Genomic DNA, 18,287 nt, shown 5'->3' with positions numbered 1-18,287 from the left:
TGTGGTTTTCCTTAGCACCTACAACAGAATATTTACCCAAATACATAACTTGTCTTTTACAATTCATTAATCACACAGCAATAAATACATAATGCACTGGGCAAAGGATTTTGAGTGTTAAATCCAGTGCGAGGTACCAGCTACAAAGCTGTGCAGTAAGGACATAGGGGCTGATAGAGTGTAGCATAAATTGTATTCAATCACAAAGTGCATGCCCAGAAAAGCACCCACTATGCAGGTTTGCGTGACGCTGGCATTTACACCTGCTAGTGCTTTGAAAGACAGGATGAGGGAGGAAAGGCTCATTCTAGCGCTGGCCACACGTCTGTAAACAAACCACTAGTTAAAAGCATTGCTGTAACAGTATGCCCTATGCCTGGCGTAACCCTGGCACATATGCTCCTGGTGCAGTTGACCAACACATCTTGTAATTGACACCACTATGCACTAGCTACTTGTTTTAGGATTACATGTGTGTTACATACGTGTTTCTGGTAACACATGGAATGCACTACAAATACAAACCAGTTGATGCACATATAATTCTATATTACCGGGGATCTCTCCTGTGTAGCAGGTGCTGACACAGGAGAATGTGCTGTATCTCTGCTGTATGATTAATGTTACCTGCATTTGAGGCTTGTATGAGAGCCAGTTATTGACCTTCTTCATGGAAATTTGTGGTGGTGGCATTCTCTCAGGATTCCTGAATGTCACACCCTAAGGAATAATGTACAATCAGAATCAGACATCGTAAAAAAATCTGTAGCTGTAACAGATTAAGAGGTCTATGTACTAATCCTTGGGGATAGAGAGTGTGTGGATGGAGATAAAGTACCAACCAATCGGCTCCTAACTCATTTTACAGCCTGTATTTGAAAAATTAGTTAGCTGCTGATTGGTTGGTACTTTAACTCCGTACACTTTCTCTACTAGTACATAGACACCTATGGCTTTTAAAGGGAAACTACACTACAAAGTGATGATTTTGATATTTAAAAGTAATTTGCTGGCTACTATAGTTCACTGAAACAACTCCTTATAAGTGACTCAGCACTTCTGCCTGGAATTATATGCTGAAGTTGGACGTTTAGTAACATACTCCTGGGAGGTACCCGGCAGTTACAGGTATAGCAGCTTCTCAGAGCATCAGACCTGGCCACAGAGCAACACTGAATTCCAATGCTTTCATTATTAGATAACTTCCACTAGGCCACCACAAGGTATGATGAATAGGCCCCCCAAGTATTTATTTTTTTCTTAATAAGTCTTACATACTGGAAAATGTTATTCTGTATTTTTATTTGTAAATTCACATTTCATGGAATTTCTATGAATAAAGCTGGGAAGGCAACGATCAATTCATTCTGCTGTGTGATTGGGGTAGGACTGTGAACAGCCAAATGCGAGACGAGGAGATAATTTACAAATACATCGGCCAGTCAGTGCTGCAGTTCTGGTTACACAATTCAGGTGCTTTATTATAAGCTTTTTTATAAATAGGGGGAGGCCTGCTGCATGCACACCGATGTAGTCATTACTTATTCTTTGCCCCAGTGTGAGAGAGAGAATGCAACATCTGTGAAAATCAACATTTAGTAAATAAAGCTCTGTGATGGGAGGAATCATTTAATTGGTTACAGATTATGTGGAGTTTGGTGATGTACAGTATATAAATGTGATAGTCTGCAGAATGTAGGGCATCGTATAAAGTTTTTAAAGGGCTTCATTATCAATATTTGAATACAATTTGTATTATTTTCTTTTAAATACATAATTAGCCCCACTAAATGTGTGAAAATCGGTGTTCGATTATAGCACTATGATCTGAACAAGAGTTTAAATATGCCCAGTATAAAATTGTTGCTGTCTATTCCTATTAGCGTGTGAAGGTATTCTTGCTGGTGGTTGTTAAATGATGGGACTATGAGATTTGTGTTTTACATTAATACATTTAGGGGAGTGATGAGCAAAGTTTTCAAAAGTGGTCCTAGGAATATTTGCCTCCATTATGCGTTTGTGAAATTTTGCAAATTTCTTTGCCAGCGTTTGGCACAAAACGTTATGTACAGGAGCCACTTGCGACCTTGAAAACTCAGAGCAACAGAAATAGACAACCTACGTTGTTCTGTTAGGCTATTTATTACCAGAGAGATAGATATAGATATATGTAGCGCACACTTATTCCGCAGCGCTTACAGAGCATATTTGTACATTCATATCAATCCCTGCCCCACTGGCGCTTACAATCTATATTACCTACCACATACTTACACACTATGGTTAATTTTGTTGGGACCCAATTAACCTACATATATATTTTAGCTATATAGTGAGATTAAAATATTGTATGAATTATCACCCTGACCGTGGATAAAATGGTGTGATAAGACCTTCCTACATATATGTATGTGTATAGAAATATTAAATCTGAGACTCAGCGACACATGTAATGTGCAGTTACCTGTTGTATGTTAGTATGTAGTGTGGGAGACACAATGTAATGTGAGGTATGAGTGATCTGTGTAAAGGGTATAAGCTTACTCTGCAGTGGATTAATCTTATTTTTCTTTTAAAATGTCATTGTGGACTTGTTTTTTTGTTTTTATAGGGCCAACTTGCCATAATACCTAAATTAAATTTACTAAATGTAAAAGCAAAATAAGGATTATAATCCTGAAACTCGTATAATCGTTTAAGGTACATGTTCATATTCCAAAAGTGAAAAGCTCAAATAGAGGGAAAACCTGAATAATGGTCACTGATCAGGTAATTAAAAATATGACCGGGGCTAAATCCACCCCCACGGTTATGATTACAGCTTGTGCAAGGGAACAAACAATGTGGTGGTCTCAAAAAAAGAAAAAAATGCAACCAGCACAAGGCTGAGATCTTCCTAAATAACAGCTCCAGCTTGGCCAGCTAAATGTAGCATTGTCCTATAATGTTTACATTACAATAAGCTTACCTTACAGTGTAAATCGTCCTATCCTCAGAGTTATGATTGAAAATCTGTGTATGAATATATGTGTAGCATACAGCTTACACTCAACTAATAACTTATTGTTCTCTTCCAAGCAGGGACTTTTGTTCCAGAGCTGAGTGACATCACAAAGGCTGCCTGTTACATCATCAGCCTCACCAATCCACCTCTGTTATTTTTCAAGCACAGCCTGTAAAATGACAGGAGCTGATTGGCTGGTACTTTCTCTCTCCTAGCTGTGATAAGTCTCCTACACTGTGCTTTATTAAAGTTTATTTACAAAGAGGACGCCTGCTGCAAGAAAATGTCAGTCGCTCTTGAGCAAAACTTTGTAGACATTTACTTATTTTTCCCCAGTGTGAGAGAGACCAATGGGAAAGAGAGGGGCTAATAGCTACAGAGCCTAGGTGGGGATAGAAAGGATGTACAAGAGAGTGGGGAGAAGGGGACTAGGGGTGAGGGGAGCCTGAAGAGAGAAGGGGGTTAATAAGCAATAATGGACAAAAATGGGACAGATAGAGGTGAGGGCGAGAGAGGAAGAAAAGGATAGATGGTCAGAAGCATTGGTGGCAAAGGGGCTTGTATACCTGTGTGTATGTTTATAGATAGAGATAATTATTATAGTGATGCAAAAAGGCTGATTGGTGCCTTTCTAGTGTTCACAGCTGCAGGCCATGAACACAATGTATATAATCCTTGAAGGCGGCAAGCACAATAAAGCATAAAAACAACGGGGAACTGTTTCAGTATGTAACATACCATGATAAAAGTATACTATTGACACAGTTCATGGTCCTCGTTGTGTATATGTCATCAGGATTGTACCAGAGGGGACCAAAATGTAGACTTACTGATCACCTCCGCAGTCTTCAAAAATTCTAGAAATTATATATTCTTAGTGCAGTGACATATATAGTGCAAGACTGTATAACATGAAAAGTTAATTGCTAAAAATGTATTCTGATGCACTACATCTCAGTAATTTCAATACACCACCCAAATTGTAGATATTTTGGAAACTAATGAACAAAAGAATCTAGTGATGAATGTTTTATCAAATAAACATGTTTTGTACTACTACACATTGATGGAGAGAAAAATGTAAGGAAATCAAAACTCAATTTGTAAACAAAGTATCCACCTTTAGCAGTGATCACAGCAGTGCAAACATAGGGCATTCTGTCGGTCAACTTGTTTAAAGTAATGGTGATTTTGGCTCGTTACATGCACATCTCACACACCTGTCCAGATGGTCTCAAAGGAGTTCAATTAGATTGCAATCAGGACTCTGGGGCGGCCAAACCATGTTCTTCAGCAACTGTGGTCATTGTTTTGACTAAACATACCTTTTGCAAAGACTGGCGGTATGTTTTCGTTGTTATCTTGCTGTAGTGTGAAACAACGACCAGTAAGGTGGGTGCTGGAAGGGATGGCTTGGTTCACCATTTTGATGTTGTAGCATTTGTAGTCCATGATTCCTTCTATTTTTAGTTTTTTTTTTAAGTCCCCAACCGCACCACCTTCGGAACATTCCCAGACCATAATGGAACCACCTCCATGCTTGATTCTGGGCTGAATGCAGACAGAGCAAACTTGCGCCTCTTGGACCCAAACTCCTAAAACTTTCTTTCATCTGTGAAAAGAACTTTCTTGTCCTCCTGTTTTTAGGTCACTCAAGGATGTGCCGGTCATGGGCGATCAAGTACACTTTTGTTTACGGTGTATCTCTTAAGGGTACACTGCACGCCGCCAAAAGAATCTAACTTCAGGCGAGCATTTCACACAAACTACCCTGCATTTCTCAAAGCGACTATGGCATAACGCTTTTCGATTGATAACTCCTTCCTGGGAGTCATTTACTAGACTATTTTACATGTTTTCACAAGTGTTCATAGTATTACAATACTAGGTGAACACCGGAATTCTTGTACTGTGTATGTGTTAACAAGACTGTTTCAAAACCGTATCGGACATGTATCTGATATCTCACTACGATCACCTCGTGACCTTGTGGGTATAATTTGTTTTCAGAGATCAGACATCAAACTGTCGGCTTACCTCCAAACTTTACCTCAGGAGGAGGGACCTTTGCACACGGCGGAAACTAGCGTCCGAAACTTATGGGCATGGTCACGCTGAAAGAGGAGAAATAGATTATTAAAAATATATACATATATTGTAGCAATTTGTCTAGTGATAAACAGGACACATTTGTTATAATGCAAACCATTTTATGGTTCAGATCAACTTTTATTTACTTTTTCCTTTTTAAATTATTCATTTTTTAACACTAAATGAAGTTTTGATGGATTTTCTCTCCACATTAACACTAGGGACATTCCACATCAAATCAACACAATTTTCAAAACAAATTCTACCTTATAATCTCTAATTTCAACCACAAAAAGAAAAGTACAAGTGCACTTGTACTTTTTCTTTTTGTGTCTGCAACAATAGTCTCAACAGAAAGGAAATCCCATCATATATATTCAGGGTGTGCAGTCTAGGGCCCTTTGCCACAATCTCAATTAAATTTGCTATAATAAATGCTGAAGGGTGTAAAAAAAACAAATCTTAGGCTGATAAGTACACTGGTTTTGAAGTTCTATGCCTTTTAAAGCTGCAATTTTTTAACATTCTTGTAAATTGCATTTGCAGCTCACCTAATTGAGCTTGAGAGTTGGGCAAGGTCTCATTTTAAGCTTCGTTTTATGGGCTTTCATATGATCTATAACACATTAGTAAGACATAAAACTCACAAGTTTGAAATATTTTAGTATTAACATACTGTAACAGTCCAAAGGCATACCAGTAACCCTGCTCTTCCACTAGACCACCAGGGACTTTTATGCTGGCGTGGGAACCAGTGTCCCGGGGGTTAATTGCCAGCCAGGGGAAGCAGCTTTCCCTGTTCAGCGGTTCCTCCCCTCAGCTCAGCGCGCCTTCTGCTTAGGTCTGGCTTGACTAATGCAATACTCCCACAGGCACGCCCCCTCTGAGGTCTCTGGCGGCCATTTTCTTTCTCTGGCTTGTCGCAGCTGTCTCAGGATGTTGTGGAGCCAGGTCCCTCTACATACCTCACCTTCTAGTCAGTGTATGTAGCACTATAGCCTACCAGACACTGAGTCTGCGTAGTTGAATTGTAGTGCTATTGTGCAGGTGTTTGTGCATTGTATGTGACTTGTGCTAGCGCTGTCTGTCTGTTTCCTTACTCACTATCAGATGTATTACTATAACTTTCCTTTATTCTGAGCCCTTACATTACATGGTGTCAGTGTTTTATACCTCATACTCATATCTGTGTGGTTTGTCACATAGTGTGCACATCCTTCTTTCTTTGCCATTATGGGCTGTATTCAATTGCAGGCGAAAAGTTTTCGCCGATGACGTCATTTCGCCTGTCGGAAACTTTCCGCCGTATTCAATTACAAAGACTTGTCGCCGGTGCGAAAATTCTGCACCTTGTAGCCAGCAGAAAAGATTTGCCTCTGAAGGAGGCGAAAAAGCAAGCAGAATTGGGGGTTTAGGGTGCAAAGTTTTGGGAACACACCTGCTGCCTTGGGACAGTCCCCCAAAGGTAAACTGCGTCTAACGTAAAAAAAATTACTTTCCTTTTGAGGGCGAAAAACAAAGTTGGGGGACAAACTTAAAAACTAGCGAAATGGACTCCAGGGGGTCCCCCAAGTATGCCCTAGGTGTTTTTTTCTTATTGCATGTGTTTGCTGAAGGTGCGTTTGTTTTTTTTTAAAACCTCACTTTAGCAATTTTTAACCATGCTTGCACCCATTTTCATGTACCACAAATTTGCTGGGACTACTTATTTTTGCCCCCCAAAAAACCTGCTAAATGCTGTTCTTCACCACTTGTGCAAAGACGCTAAATAGCAACAATTGAGAGCATTTAAGCACCCCAAATACCTTCAGCAGGGCTATTCTGGGGGATCCATAGTGATCCCTCATGTCACTGCATCTTTTGGGGGGTGTCAGGCTGATTTCCCCAAATCTGACAGAACGTTTTTCTTGTTTGAGTTTCGCCAAGACGCATTTTTCACGTCCTTTGGAATTGAATAGGGTGAAAAATGGCCACGTGCACGGAAAGTGTCTTTCTCTCAAAAAACGCCATGTAGGCGAAAAGTCTGGGTCTTGGTCTGAGAGTGATGATAATGTGCACATTTCTGCACCCTCCCTTCTGTCATGCAAGTCATGTGCTGCAGGTTTAGGAGAGGGAGACATGGTGCAAGGGGAATTGTGTGAGGTGTTATAATCCTCCAGATCCCTCTGTTGTCTCAGCCACCTTGCAGGAACCTCCTTGGGCGTCCTTTGCTCAGGCATTGACGTCCATTGTAGGGCGTTTGGCAGTACCACCTGTGTTTTCCCTGATGGGGGTTCCCACAGCAGTCTGTTTTTTTTTCTCACAGGGACCACCTCAACAGGTTGCACCCATGCAGGTTCCCTCCGTGCTTCCTCCATGGGTGAATACTCTCTTTAATACAGTGCAGAGCCTGACGGACACCTCTACTGCCCTCCAGGCTATGTTGCAGGATAAAAAAAAACTTTAGACCTGCCAAAATTCATATGCTGTCATCTCAGTCTACGCTGTAAAGCTCCAATAGGGCAGGTACTGATATGAATGTACAGATATGCTCTGTAAAGTACTGCAGAATGCAGCTGACTGTAGAGCGGCCACTGATTGGCTCCGGCTACTGACAGTTTCCACGTGGGCGAGTCACACCCACGTGGGAACTGTCAGTAGCCGGAGCCAATCAGCGGCCCCTCTAGAGTCAGTCTGATTGGCTCTCGGGACTGCCAGCTCCGTGCATGTTCCGTCAGCTGGCATTCGGGAGCTATCAGTATGTGTGGCAACACACATACTGATATCTGTTGCATTGGGTCGTGTAAACTCGTTTTTTTATTTTGCCAAGTATCTGGATTATGGCGGAGACCAGCGCTAGGATATAGGAGAGTATGAAGTTTTCTTTGCAGTGCCATTCATTAAGGATACATCTGGTATAGGTAAGTATGTGTGAATGGGTAGGTGTCTGTAATAAAGTTATACTGTCACGGTGTGTGTGTGTTTGTCTTTTTTTAACTATTTATTTTACAGTGATGTTACAGGTGCCGCATGTCTGCTGGCACTTGTTGTTCCACAAGTGCAAAATGGCAGGCATGCTGGCACTTGTAGTTCCACTGTAAAACAATAGTTTTACATTATTTGGCCCCTCCATACCCACCAAACCAGTGGTATGAGGAAGAGCCCCGGGCTTCAGCGTAAGCCTGTGGTGCTCGGGAGGGGGGACCCCTTCTTTGGGGGGTCCCCGACTCACTCGAGATCACCGGCTTTCGCTGACCGATTTGGGGTGCTAATGCTTTGGACCTGGAGCCCCGGTGATTGGGTCTCCGGACTGCGGCATTACACCCCGGTCGGTTGGGTCTGGTGCTGGTCTTAAATATAGGGGGATCCCCACGTTTTTTTTACCCCTATATTTAAAACCAGAACTGGTCCCTGCAGCCTTGGTTTTTTTTTCTAAAATATGGTGGAACCCTACACTTTTTGTTCCCCATATTTTTAGAAACCACCACTGGCTGGCAAGCCTGGGGCTGGTTTGGCTTTTGGGGCGGGGCCTTATGTCATTTTTTTTGTAAATTTTTAACCCGTTTTTTTACAGGTTAAACAAAACGGGAAATATTCTAGGGACCCCCCCAGTCGGGATTTCTAATAGCCGCTGCAGGTGCATAAATGTGGCTTTGAATAAGGTGATGCAGAAGAGCATTTAGAAGGTTTTTTTTTTAGGGCAAAACAACTATGCCCATCAAATTTGGGGTACTTGAAAATGGGGTTCAGCATATTTTAAACTAGCTAAAGTGACTTAAAAAATCGTGAAAAATCCACCTGCCGCAAACAACTGCAATCAAAAAACACTTGGGGCATACTTGGAGACCCCCCCCTGAGTCAAGTTCGCTAGTTTTTAAGTTTGTTTCCCAATTTGTTTTTTGCCCCCTTTTTCAAAGTAAATTTTTGGGGTGTCCTTAAGTTTTTTTTTAAAACAATTTGACCGATTACCTTTGGGGGACTGTCTGAAGCCTGCACGGGTTCCCGAAATGTTGCACCCCAAAACCCCAATTCTGCACTTTATACCACCTGCCATTCATAGGCGATCCTTTACCGCCTATTACATTTCATTGACTTTCTGCCTAGGCAAAAAGTCTTTGAAATTGAATACGGGGTAAAACTAAAACAGGTGATAATTATGTCATTGGTGGCAAATTACCGCGAATCCGGACTTAACTACTCAAATTGAATACGGCTCTAAGTCGAAGATTAATATTCCTGCTCTGATATGAGCTGTTTGGCTTTAGTCATAGAGGAGGACGAACCACCAGCTCCCCAGTTCAGGCATGCTCTGCTAAAGGAAATTCCGTAGAAGTAACCTTTTATTTCTTTAATCTGATCAGCAGTTGCTTAGCCTGGGAAGCGATACCAGCCTCAGAGACGGTTGGCCACCTGTTACCCTTTTCCTGGGGAACGTTGTACAAAATGGGAAACTCTTCCTGTGGTAGATACTCATGTTACACGCTTAATTAAAAGTGTTACACTACCTATGCCATCCATATCTTCCCTAAAAGATGCTATGGATAGGAAGGTGGAACTTTGCCTGAAATCAATGTATTCCCTTTCAGGAGCAGCTGCCAGGCTGGCCATGTCTATATCATGGGTGGCCAAGGCTATGGAATTTTGCACAGAATCCCTAGAGGAGTCCTTTCCTTCAGATTTTTCCAGAGATCAGGTGACTCTGGGGGGTAACCTCCAATATTCAGCCACATATATTAAGGAAGTGGCTTTGAATGTCAGTCTCTTGACTTCCAGGATTTTAGCTGCTGCTGTGTTAGCTCGCCGTTCCTTATGGCTGCGCTCCTGGAGAGCGGACGCGGATTCTAAGAAGGGATTAGAGTGTTTGACTTATAACGGTAAAATCTTGTTCGGTCCTGATTTGGACAAGATTGTGGATACGTTGGCTGCGTCTAGTCTGCGTGCCAGCCTTCTGCATCTACTTCTTCAGGGCCTCGTCCTTTTGGCCCCAAGGAAAGCCTAAAGGTCAATCCTTCCCTAGGCAGTCAGTCCCCCAAAAGAATGCTAAACCCAAAAAGCAGGCCTGGAGGAGTACAAGGCGTCCAACGACAAGTCCTCAGCCTGACATGACTGGTCTCCCTTTGGGGGATCCCAGAGCAGGAGGCTGACTTCTTAAGTTCGCCCAGTGCTAGTGTCAGACCACCACGGACACTTGGGTAAGAGAAGTGGTCTGTTACGGGTACGCCCTCATTTTGCAGAAGACCTCACCATCAGTTTTTCTGCGCAGGCCCTCTGTCAGACAAGGACAAGGCCTTACGGATCTAGAAAGCCATACAAACCTTGCTTCAAGCAAGGGTCATAGTACCTGTCCCGTTATCTCAGAGAGGAACAGGGTTATTTCTCCACTCTTTCTGGTTCAGGATCCATTCTGCTTCTGATCGGCCTATCAATCTCAAGTCCCTGAACAAATTCCTCAGGGTACCTTGGTTCAGGATGGAAACCTTACGCTCAATTATTTTGGCTATGGAACCTGCGGATTTTATGGTGTCGCTGAATATTCAGGATGCATATCTACATGAGCCGATTGCTTCCTCTCACCGTTCTCTCCAGTTTACTATACAGCAGCAACATTTCCAGTTTCAGGCTCTACCATTTGGCCTCCTTATTGCACCTCGGGTGTTAACTAAAGTTATGGCTATCATGGCGGCCCATTTGCGGAGGCAGGGTGTCCGACTGTTACCATACCTGGATGACTACCTACTGTTGGCAGGGTCTCCAGAAGTACTTTGCCACCATCTGCAGCTTACAGTTTCTGTTCTTCAGACACACGGGTGGTTAATCAATTGGAAGAAGTCATCTTTGACTCCGTCTCAGAGCTCTGTTGGATTCACAACAGCAGAGGATCTTTCTGACTGCAGAAAAGATCTCCAATTTACAGGCGCAAGTAACGCAGATGCCTCCACAGTCGCCGGTTGTAAATCCAATAGTCGATGCAGGTGCTGGGATCCATGGTGTCAACATTCGACATGGTGGAATATGCCCAGTTTCATTTCAGGCCTCTGCAGAACCTGATCCTTTCCAGGTGGAACAGATTACCCCATCGGATGAAAGCACAGACGATTGTGCTCTCTCCGGAGTTGCGTCTATCCTTGTCCTGGTGGCTGCAGACAAATCACCTTACCAAAGGGTGCCCATTTTTGATTCCAAACTGGGTAATCCTGACACCGGATGCCAGTCTCAGGGGTTGGGTCGCAGTGACTGGTCCGCACACTTTTCAGGGTCGTTGGACAGCAGTGGATATCTGCCCTGCCAATTAACTTTTTGGAACTTCAGGGCCCTCAAGCTGGCCAGATTCCTACTTCACGGAAAACCCGTGCAAGTTCAGTTAGAGTTCCTTCTTGATGGTAGCCGCCGTCGTGGCATTGTCTAAGTCAGGTAGTAATGACAGAGGTGTAACGCATTCTGACATGGACGGAAGGCCATTTCCCAGCCATATCGACAGTGTTCATACCGGGAGTTCTCAATTGGGAAGCGGATTTCCTCAGCCGTCACAACGTGCATCCAGGGGAACGGTCTCTGCACTGAGAGGTGTTTCAACTTCTAGTGGACAAGTGGGGCTTTCCAGATGTGGACCTCATGGCCTCCCGACACAATCCCAAACTGCTGGTGTACGGGTCCAGAACAAGAGATGCCGAGGCGATCTTGGTAGTAAAGTGGACCTTCCAGTTTCCTTCATTCTCCCTGCTTCCTCGAGTAATTCAGAAGTTCAAACAAGGAGGCACTGTCCTGTTGGTGGCTCCAGCGTGGCCCAGATGTCACTGGTACTCAGATCTTCAGAGTCTCTCCATCGACTCTCCGTTGCTGTTGTTTCAACGTCCAGATCTGTTGTCTCAGGGTCCTTGCCTTTACCCGGATCTGGGTCGTTTCTTTGACGGCGTGGCTCTTGAGACATCCCTCCTAAGTTCAAAGGGTTTTTCCAGCTCTGTAGTTAACACTATGCTCAGAGCGCGTAAGCCAGCCTCTGCCGGGATTTACCACAGTGTGGCATACCTACTTCCATTGGTGTCGTCTCAGAGGTTACGATCCCCTGGTATTTCGGATTTTCAGAATGTTGGTTTTTCAAGCGGGATTGGATCTCTGTCTCCGCTTGGCCTCACTGAAGGTGCATGTCTCTGCCCTTTCAGTGTGGTTCCAAAAACTGATTGCTCCTCTTCCTGACATCCGCACCTTCCTCCAGGGCGTCCTCAGGATTCAGCCTCCCTTTGTCCTCCCAGTTGCTCCTTGGGATTTGGCTGTGGTTCTTCGGGCCCTCCATTTGAACCACTGACTTCAGTGAATCTCATATGGTTTACAGCTAAGACTGTTTGTTTTTCTTCTGACCATAGCTTCCGCCAGAAGTGTCAGACTTAGGGGGGCTCTCTTGTCGCTCCCCATTTGATACAATGACTTGCAAAAGTATTCACCCCTCTTTGCATTTTTCATGTTTTGTTGCCTCACAACCTGGAATTAAAATGGATTGTTTGAAGGTGTGCACACATTTCATTCACAGAACATGCCTACAACTGTGAAGTTGTGTTTTTTTATTATATTGTGAATCAACATTTAGCACAACATAACAGAAAACTTCAGCGTGCATAAGTATTCACCCCCCTAAAGTTAGTACTTTGTCGAGCCACCTTTTGCGGCAATTACAGCTGCAAGTCTCTTTAGATAAGTCTCTGAGCTTGCCACATCTTGCCCCTGGGATTTTTGCTAATTTCTCAAGGCAAAACTACTTCAGCTCCTTCATGTTGGATGGTTTCCGCTTGTGAACAGCAATCTTCAAGTCTGACCACAAATTCTCAATTGGAATGAGATCTGGGCTTTGACTAGGCCATTCCAACACATTGAAATGTTTCCCCTTAAACCGCTCGAGTGTTGCTTTAGCAGTATGCTTGTCATGCTGGAAGGTGAACCTCCATCCCAGTCTCAAATCACAGGCAGACAAACAGGTTTTGCTCAAGAATATCCCTGTATTTAGCACCATCCATCTTTCCCTCGACTCGAATCAGTTTCCCAGTCCCTGCTGCTGAAAAACATCCCCACAGCATGATGCTGCCACCACCATGTTTCACTGTGGGGATGGTGTTCTTGGGGTGATGGGATGTGTTGGGTTTGCGCCAGACATAGCGTTTTCCTTGGTGGCCAAAAAGTTCAATTTTAGTCTCATCTGACCAGAGCACCTTCCTCCTTACATTTGGGGAGTCACCCACATGCCTTTTGGCAAACTCAAATAGTGTCGTCTTATTTTTATCACCAAGTAATGGCTTTTTTCTGGGCAGCTCTATGGAGGGTACGGCTTATTGTGGTCACATGCACAGATACACCAGTCTCTGCTGTGGAACTCTGCAGCTCCTTAAGGGTTACTTTTGGTCTCTGTGCTGCCTTTCTGATAAATGCCCTCCTTGCCCGGTCTGTGACTTTTGGTGGGCGGCCCTCTCTTGGCAGGTTTGTTGTGGTACCATGTTCTTTCCATTTGATGATGATGGATTTGATGGTGCTCCGGGAGATCATCAAAGATTTGGATATTTTTTTATAACCCAACCCAGAATTGTACTTCTCAACAACTTTGTCCCTGACTTGTTTGGAGAGCTCCTTGGTCTTCATGGTGTGATGCCTCTTTCTTAGTGGTGATGCAGGCTGGGGCCTTCAGAAAAGGAGTGTTTATACTGACAGATCATGTGACACTTCGATTTCAAACAGGTGGAATTCATTTCACGAATGTGACTTCTGAAGGTAATTGGTTGCACCAGAACTTTTGAGGGGCTTCACAGCAAAGGGGGTGATTACATATGCATATACCAATTTTCAGAATTTTGTTTATAAAGATTCTTTTTTATATATATATATATATATATATATATATATATATATATATATTTTTTTTTCTAATTTCACTTAACCAAATTAGACTATTTTGTGCAGATCCATCACATAAAATTCAGATTAAAAAAAATTACGGGTTGTAATGTAACAAAAAAGGTAAAAAGCCAAGGGGGTGAATACTTTTGGAAGGCACTGTATTTCACCAGGACAGGGCAGTGCTTCGGACTTGACCTGGGTTCCTTCCTAAGGTGGTTTCTAGTTTCCACATTAATGAGGAAATTATTGTACCGGCCTTTCAGTCTCCAGACCTCTCGCAGGTGAGGCCTCATTGGATGTGGTACGTGCCCTCAGGATTTATGTGGACCGTACCAGTTCCCTTAGGAAATCAGGCTCCTTGTTTGTCCTCTACGGATTTTGCAAGAAGGGATCGTCAGCCAATAAACAGACATTGGCTAGATGGATTTGAATGACTATCTCTGAGGCTTACACTCAGGAGGGCCTTCCTGTTCCGCCCTCCGTTACTGCTCATTCTACTCGATCTGTGGGTCCCTCGTGGGCAGTTCGCTGTGGCGCCTCGGCTGTTCAGCTTTGTAAGGCGGCCACGTGGTCTTCTGTCCAGACCTTTCTAGGGTACTATGCATTTGATACTTTTGCCTCTTAGGATGCTTCCTTTGGGCACCGGCTTCTCCTGCCAGCTCAGGAGCGTCCCCACCCTTAAAAGGACTGCTTTGGGACACCCCCTAGGTCTCCTTGTGGAGCCTATGGACCCTGAAGAAGAAAATGAGATATGGTAAGAACTTACCTTTATCTATCTTTGAAGTTTATAGGGTCCACAGGGCACCCACCCTGACGCACCTGGCTTCTTCGCTCTGGTCACCGGTGTTCAGTCTCCTATGTGAGAATGTAATTCTTGCGTGTTTCAGACTTTCTCTTCTCCTCCGGCTTATTACGAACTAAGATGCCTCTAGCTCAAGGGTGGGGTGTAGGGAGGCCCAGTGCATCCTGGGAGTTGAAAAAATTAACACTTATGCCTACACCCCAAGGTCTCCCTGTGGACCCTATGGACTTCAAAGAAAGAGAGATAAGAAAGGTAAGTTCTTACCATATCTCAATTTTTTTGAGAATCAATTTTGATTTAGAAAATTTTTCATTTTTATTGATATACTGCTGTTACGTATCATATGAAAGCCCATAAAAAGAGGTTTAACATGAGACCTTGCCCAACTTTAGCTCTATTAGATTAAGCTGCAAATGCAGATTAAAAAAATGTTAATAGCCAATTTTTAATTTCAAAATTGTGGCTCTAAAGGCATATAACTTCAAAACCAGTGTACTTGTCAGCCTAAGATTTTGAAGTTATCTTCACACCCAAGGCAGCAATTAATATTCCAATCTAAAACGATCAGTTTGAAACTGTTGATTTGGTGTGCTTTGTGGCTCTAATAGCAGCACCAGCATACACTGGATCAAGTCTTTTTTTTTTTTTTCTGTGTCCCGAGGAGTTCTAATTTGATCCTTCGCAACCCCCTGTTAAGGAGCAGTGTGAGACTTTTGAACTTGGGCTAGACACATTCACCTGCCTTTGTTCATTGCACCAAGAACAATTTACTAAAGTAGCTGTAGAGCCTAGCACATTTACCCACCTGTCATACCCACCATGAGCTCACCACTTTTACTAATCCTGCTATAGCTACTCAATCTATGGCTGTTCTCAAAGTGTTGGCAACCACTTACACCAGCTGCCGTTTCTGGTACACTGAAAATGACATTCACTGTCCATGGCTAATGGTCCTTAAAAGGGGTTAGATTGTTGAGCATTAAGCTATAATTTATATCTTGAAATTCTAGAGAATTGTGCCAGGTGCTAATGATTGTACTTTTCATAATCGGGAGCTAAGGTGCAGACTACATTTGTAGTGGATGCTCAGAAATCACATTCTGGAAGTCCCTACATGATTGTGGCTCAACTAATAGAAAATTTAATATTTAGCTGCCACAGTGATGTAGGAATTGGTTCTGTTCATTAATTCGATGTAGGTCTTACCCATGTCTGGTGTAGTTCCCATTGCAATGTGGAACCATGGGGATATTCATTTGCTGAACATGGTTTCCCAGCGTCATGGTAAATGGCTCCTGGTTTCATGTTTTGTACAAATGTTTTTTGCTTTGCTGAAGCTTTCCATAAAGGGTCCCAGCACCACTCATTTAGGGTTTTGTGAAACATGGCAGAGATATGCATGTGGTTTTCTACATAACAAATAATTACATTGTAATAGGTGTCATAGAATAGAAGCTCCAATAGCAAAAATATATTGTCAACTCATCAACCACATTGTAAGTGGTCACCCCTGTATTAAGTAAGATGAGCATACGATGGTGCATCCCAGTGACAATGCGATGTAATGATACGTCTCATGGGGATGCCGGCATCCTGTACCCAACTCCATCGCACGCACCATACACGCTGCACGACCTGGTTTACGACGGCGCGGTGTGTTATATTACATGCTGCCTGCAACAGCGCTGTCATTCATTACACAGCAGATGATGTAAATGTCATATCGTGCATACACACTATACGATATGTACAATATCTTGCTCCGATCCACGTCAGAATGATATATCGTATACAGTGTACTCAGCTTATCCCTGGACCATTTACCATGAATCTGTCACAATCGAACATTTTTCAAATTTGTAAATAAAACAAAAAACATTTTTATTTTTTTTTTAATATCGGATATCTTCAGTACCTTACTATAATATTAGATCTATATCCGCCATACTACGAAAATGTAGGGAATGTTGATAGTTTAGCTGTTATAGAGAATTCAGGTGTCTCAGACCAGTGGTTCACTTTACGTTTTTCTTATTTCGGATGAAGGATGTATAACAACATCAGACAAAATAAAACTTTACCTTGTGAAATCCGGGTGTTATTGCACAGTGTCCTTCAAGTAAACCCGGTTCCAGTTTAACTTTCCCCAAGGACTGCAACCTCGCCAAAATGTGGGTTATTTGACCCTCGTCAAAGGACCCGAAGACGTCGTTCAAGTGTACAAGTGTGAAACGCCTATGTGCATGGCTCACCGTGCAATAATGTGTTCCGACTGACTAATTTTTTACTATTACTTCTCTGTGGATAAGTCCCTTGAGTTCTATGTTCATTATTAGAATAAATATTCATTGATTTATCTACAGTGTAGGTCTCAACAGTGAGGTTTAACAGACTCATGGTTAGCGATAGCGTTTTCTTCTTTTATTTTGAGGTTAATGTTCCAGGGTTGAGGCTCAGACTCTTGCTTTGACATACTTAATAAAAACACCTTGTGGCCCTCAGGGTCAACTCCATTAAAACAGGTTGGGTAGGCGATCCTGGTGCTTATAATGCCGGCGAAGCCCTGCAGGGTAGTCCCAACGAAATCCCAACGCATGCAGGTATGTATTCTAACGCTAACCCACCTTTCCCGTAGCCGAACTGTAACCATTGTGTGTTTCTGCGCGTCACCGCAGCCTAATCCTCCGCCTTGTGTAAGGGTGGGCAATAAGTGGCCCCCCAGCTGTTTTAGAACTACACATCTCAAAATGCTCTGCCAGAGTTTTGCTATTTGCCATGCTAAAACAGTTGCAATGTATTCTGGGTTTTGTAGTTCAACAGCTGGAGGGCCTCTTATTGCCCACCCCCGCCCTAGTGCCTAACCCTAATACTTGGCGTTAGGATCGCAGCCGTTTGGATTCTGACTACTGTTGGTATTCCGGCAGTGGGATTCAGTCCGCCGGCATTGTCTGCGCCGAGATGGTGACTACATCCCCAGTAAAACATATTTATCGTTAAAGACCAAACATGACGTTCTGGGCGAGCGCAGATTGTTAGGATTGGTGTCTAATTGAACCTCACACAGAAGCCCAAATTGGATAGTTTCCGGCTGTGGAATAATCTCTTCTGGCATTACTGTGGTCTGTTAGTGGTATCGGAAGATCATTGCCTATGCAGGTCAGCAGCAGTGGTGTTCCAGCTAGGTTTAGTATGTCGAATTGAAATTGTATTATTAAGCATTACTGTCAATTATAAGCACACAATATCTGTCTAATTCTACTGATACCGACAAACCTCCATATATTAGATGCTAGGTAGGTAGATCAAACTAAGGCAGCGTATAGTTTTGTGACCCAAATCTTCATGGAGCCTCTGCCCACTATGGCCATATTAGTATTGCAAGTCGCTGCTGATCTAATCCAGTCCATGTATCCACAGGATATAAATCTTACAGGTTGGGCTAATGGAGTGTGCATGAGTGACTTGGTCCTTGTACACATCACCATTGAGGCCTCGCACGGATGGTGCGCTTGGCGCTCTGTAGCATCACCTGAC

The 18,287-nt window shown here is 43.2% G+C and overlaps 1 protein-coding gene across 5 annotated transcripts in view; it reads left to right on the top strand.

Annotated features, from left to right (window-relative positions):
- STAG1 (STAG1 cohesin complex component) overlaps positions 1-18,287 on the top strand; it is a 174,752-nt gene that overhangs the window by 120,039 nt on the left and 36,426 nt on the right. The window lies entirely within an intron of this gene.

This window comes from Taudactylus pleione, unplaced genomic scaffold, assembly GCF_031769625.1.
Source record: "Taudactylus pleione unplaced genomic scaffold, aTauple2 ptg000142l, whole genome shotgun sequence".
NCBI lineage: Eukaryota > Metazoa > Chordata > Amphibia > Anura > Myobatrachidae > Taudactylus > Taudactylus pleione.
This window is presented reverse-complemented; position numbering and strand designations above follow the sequence as displayed.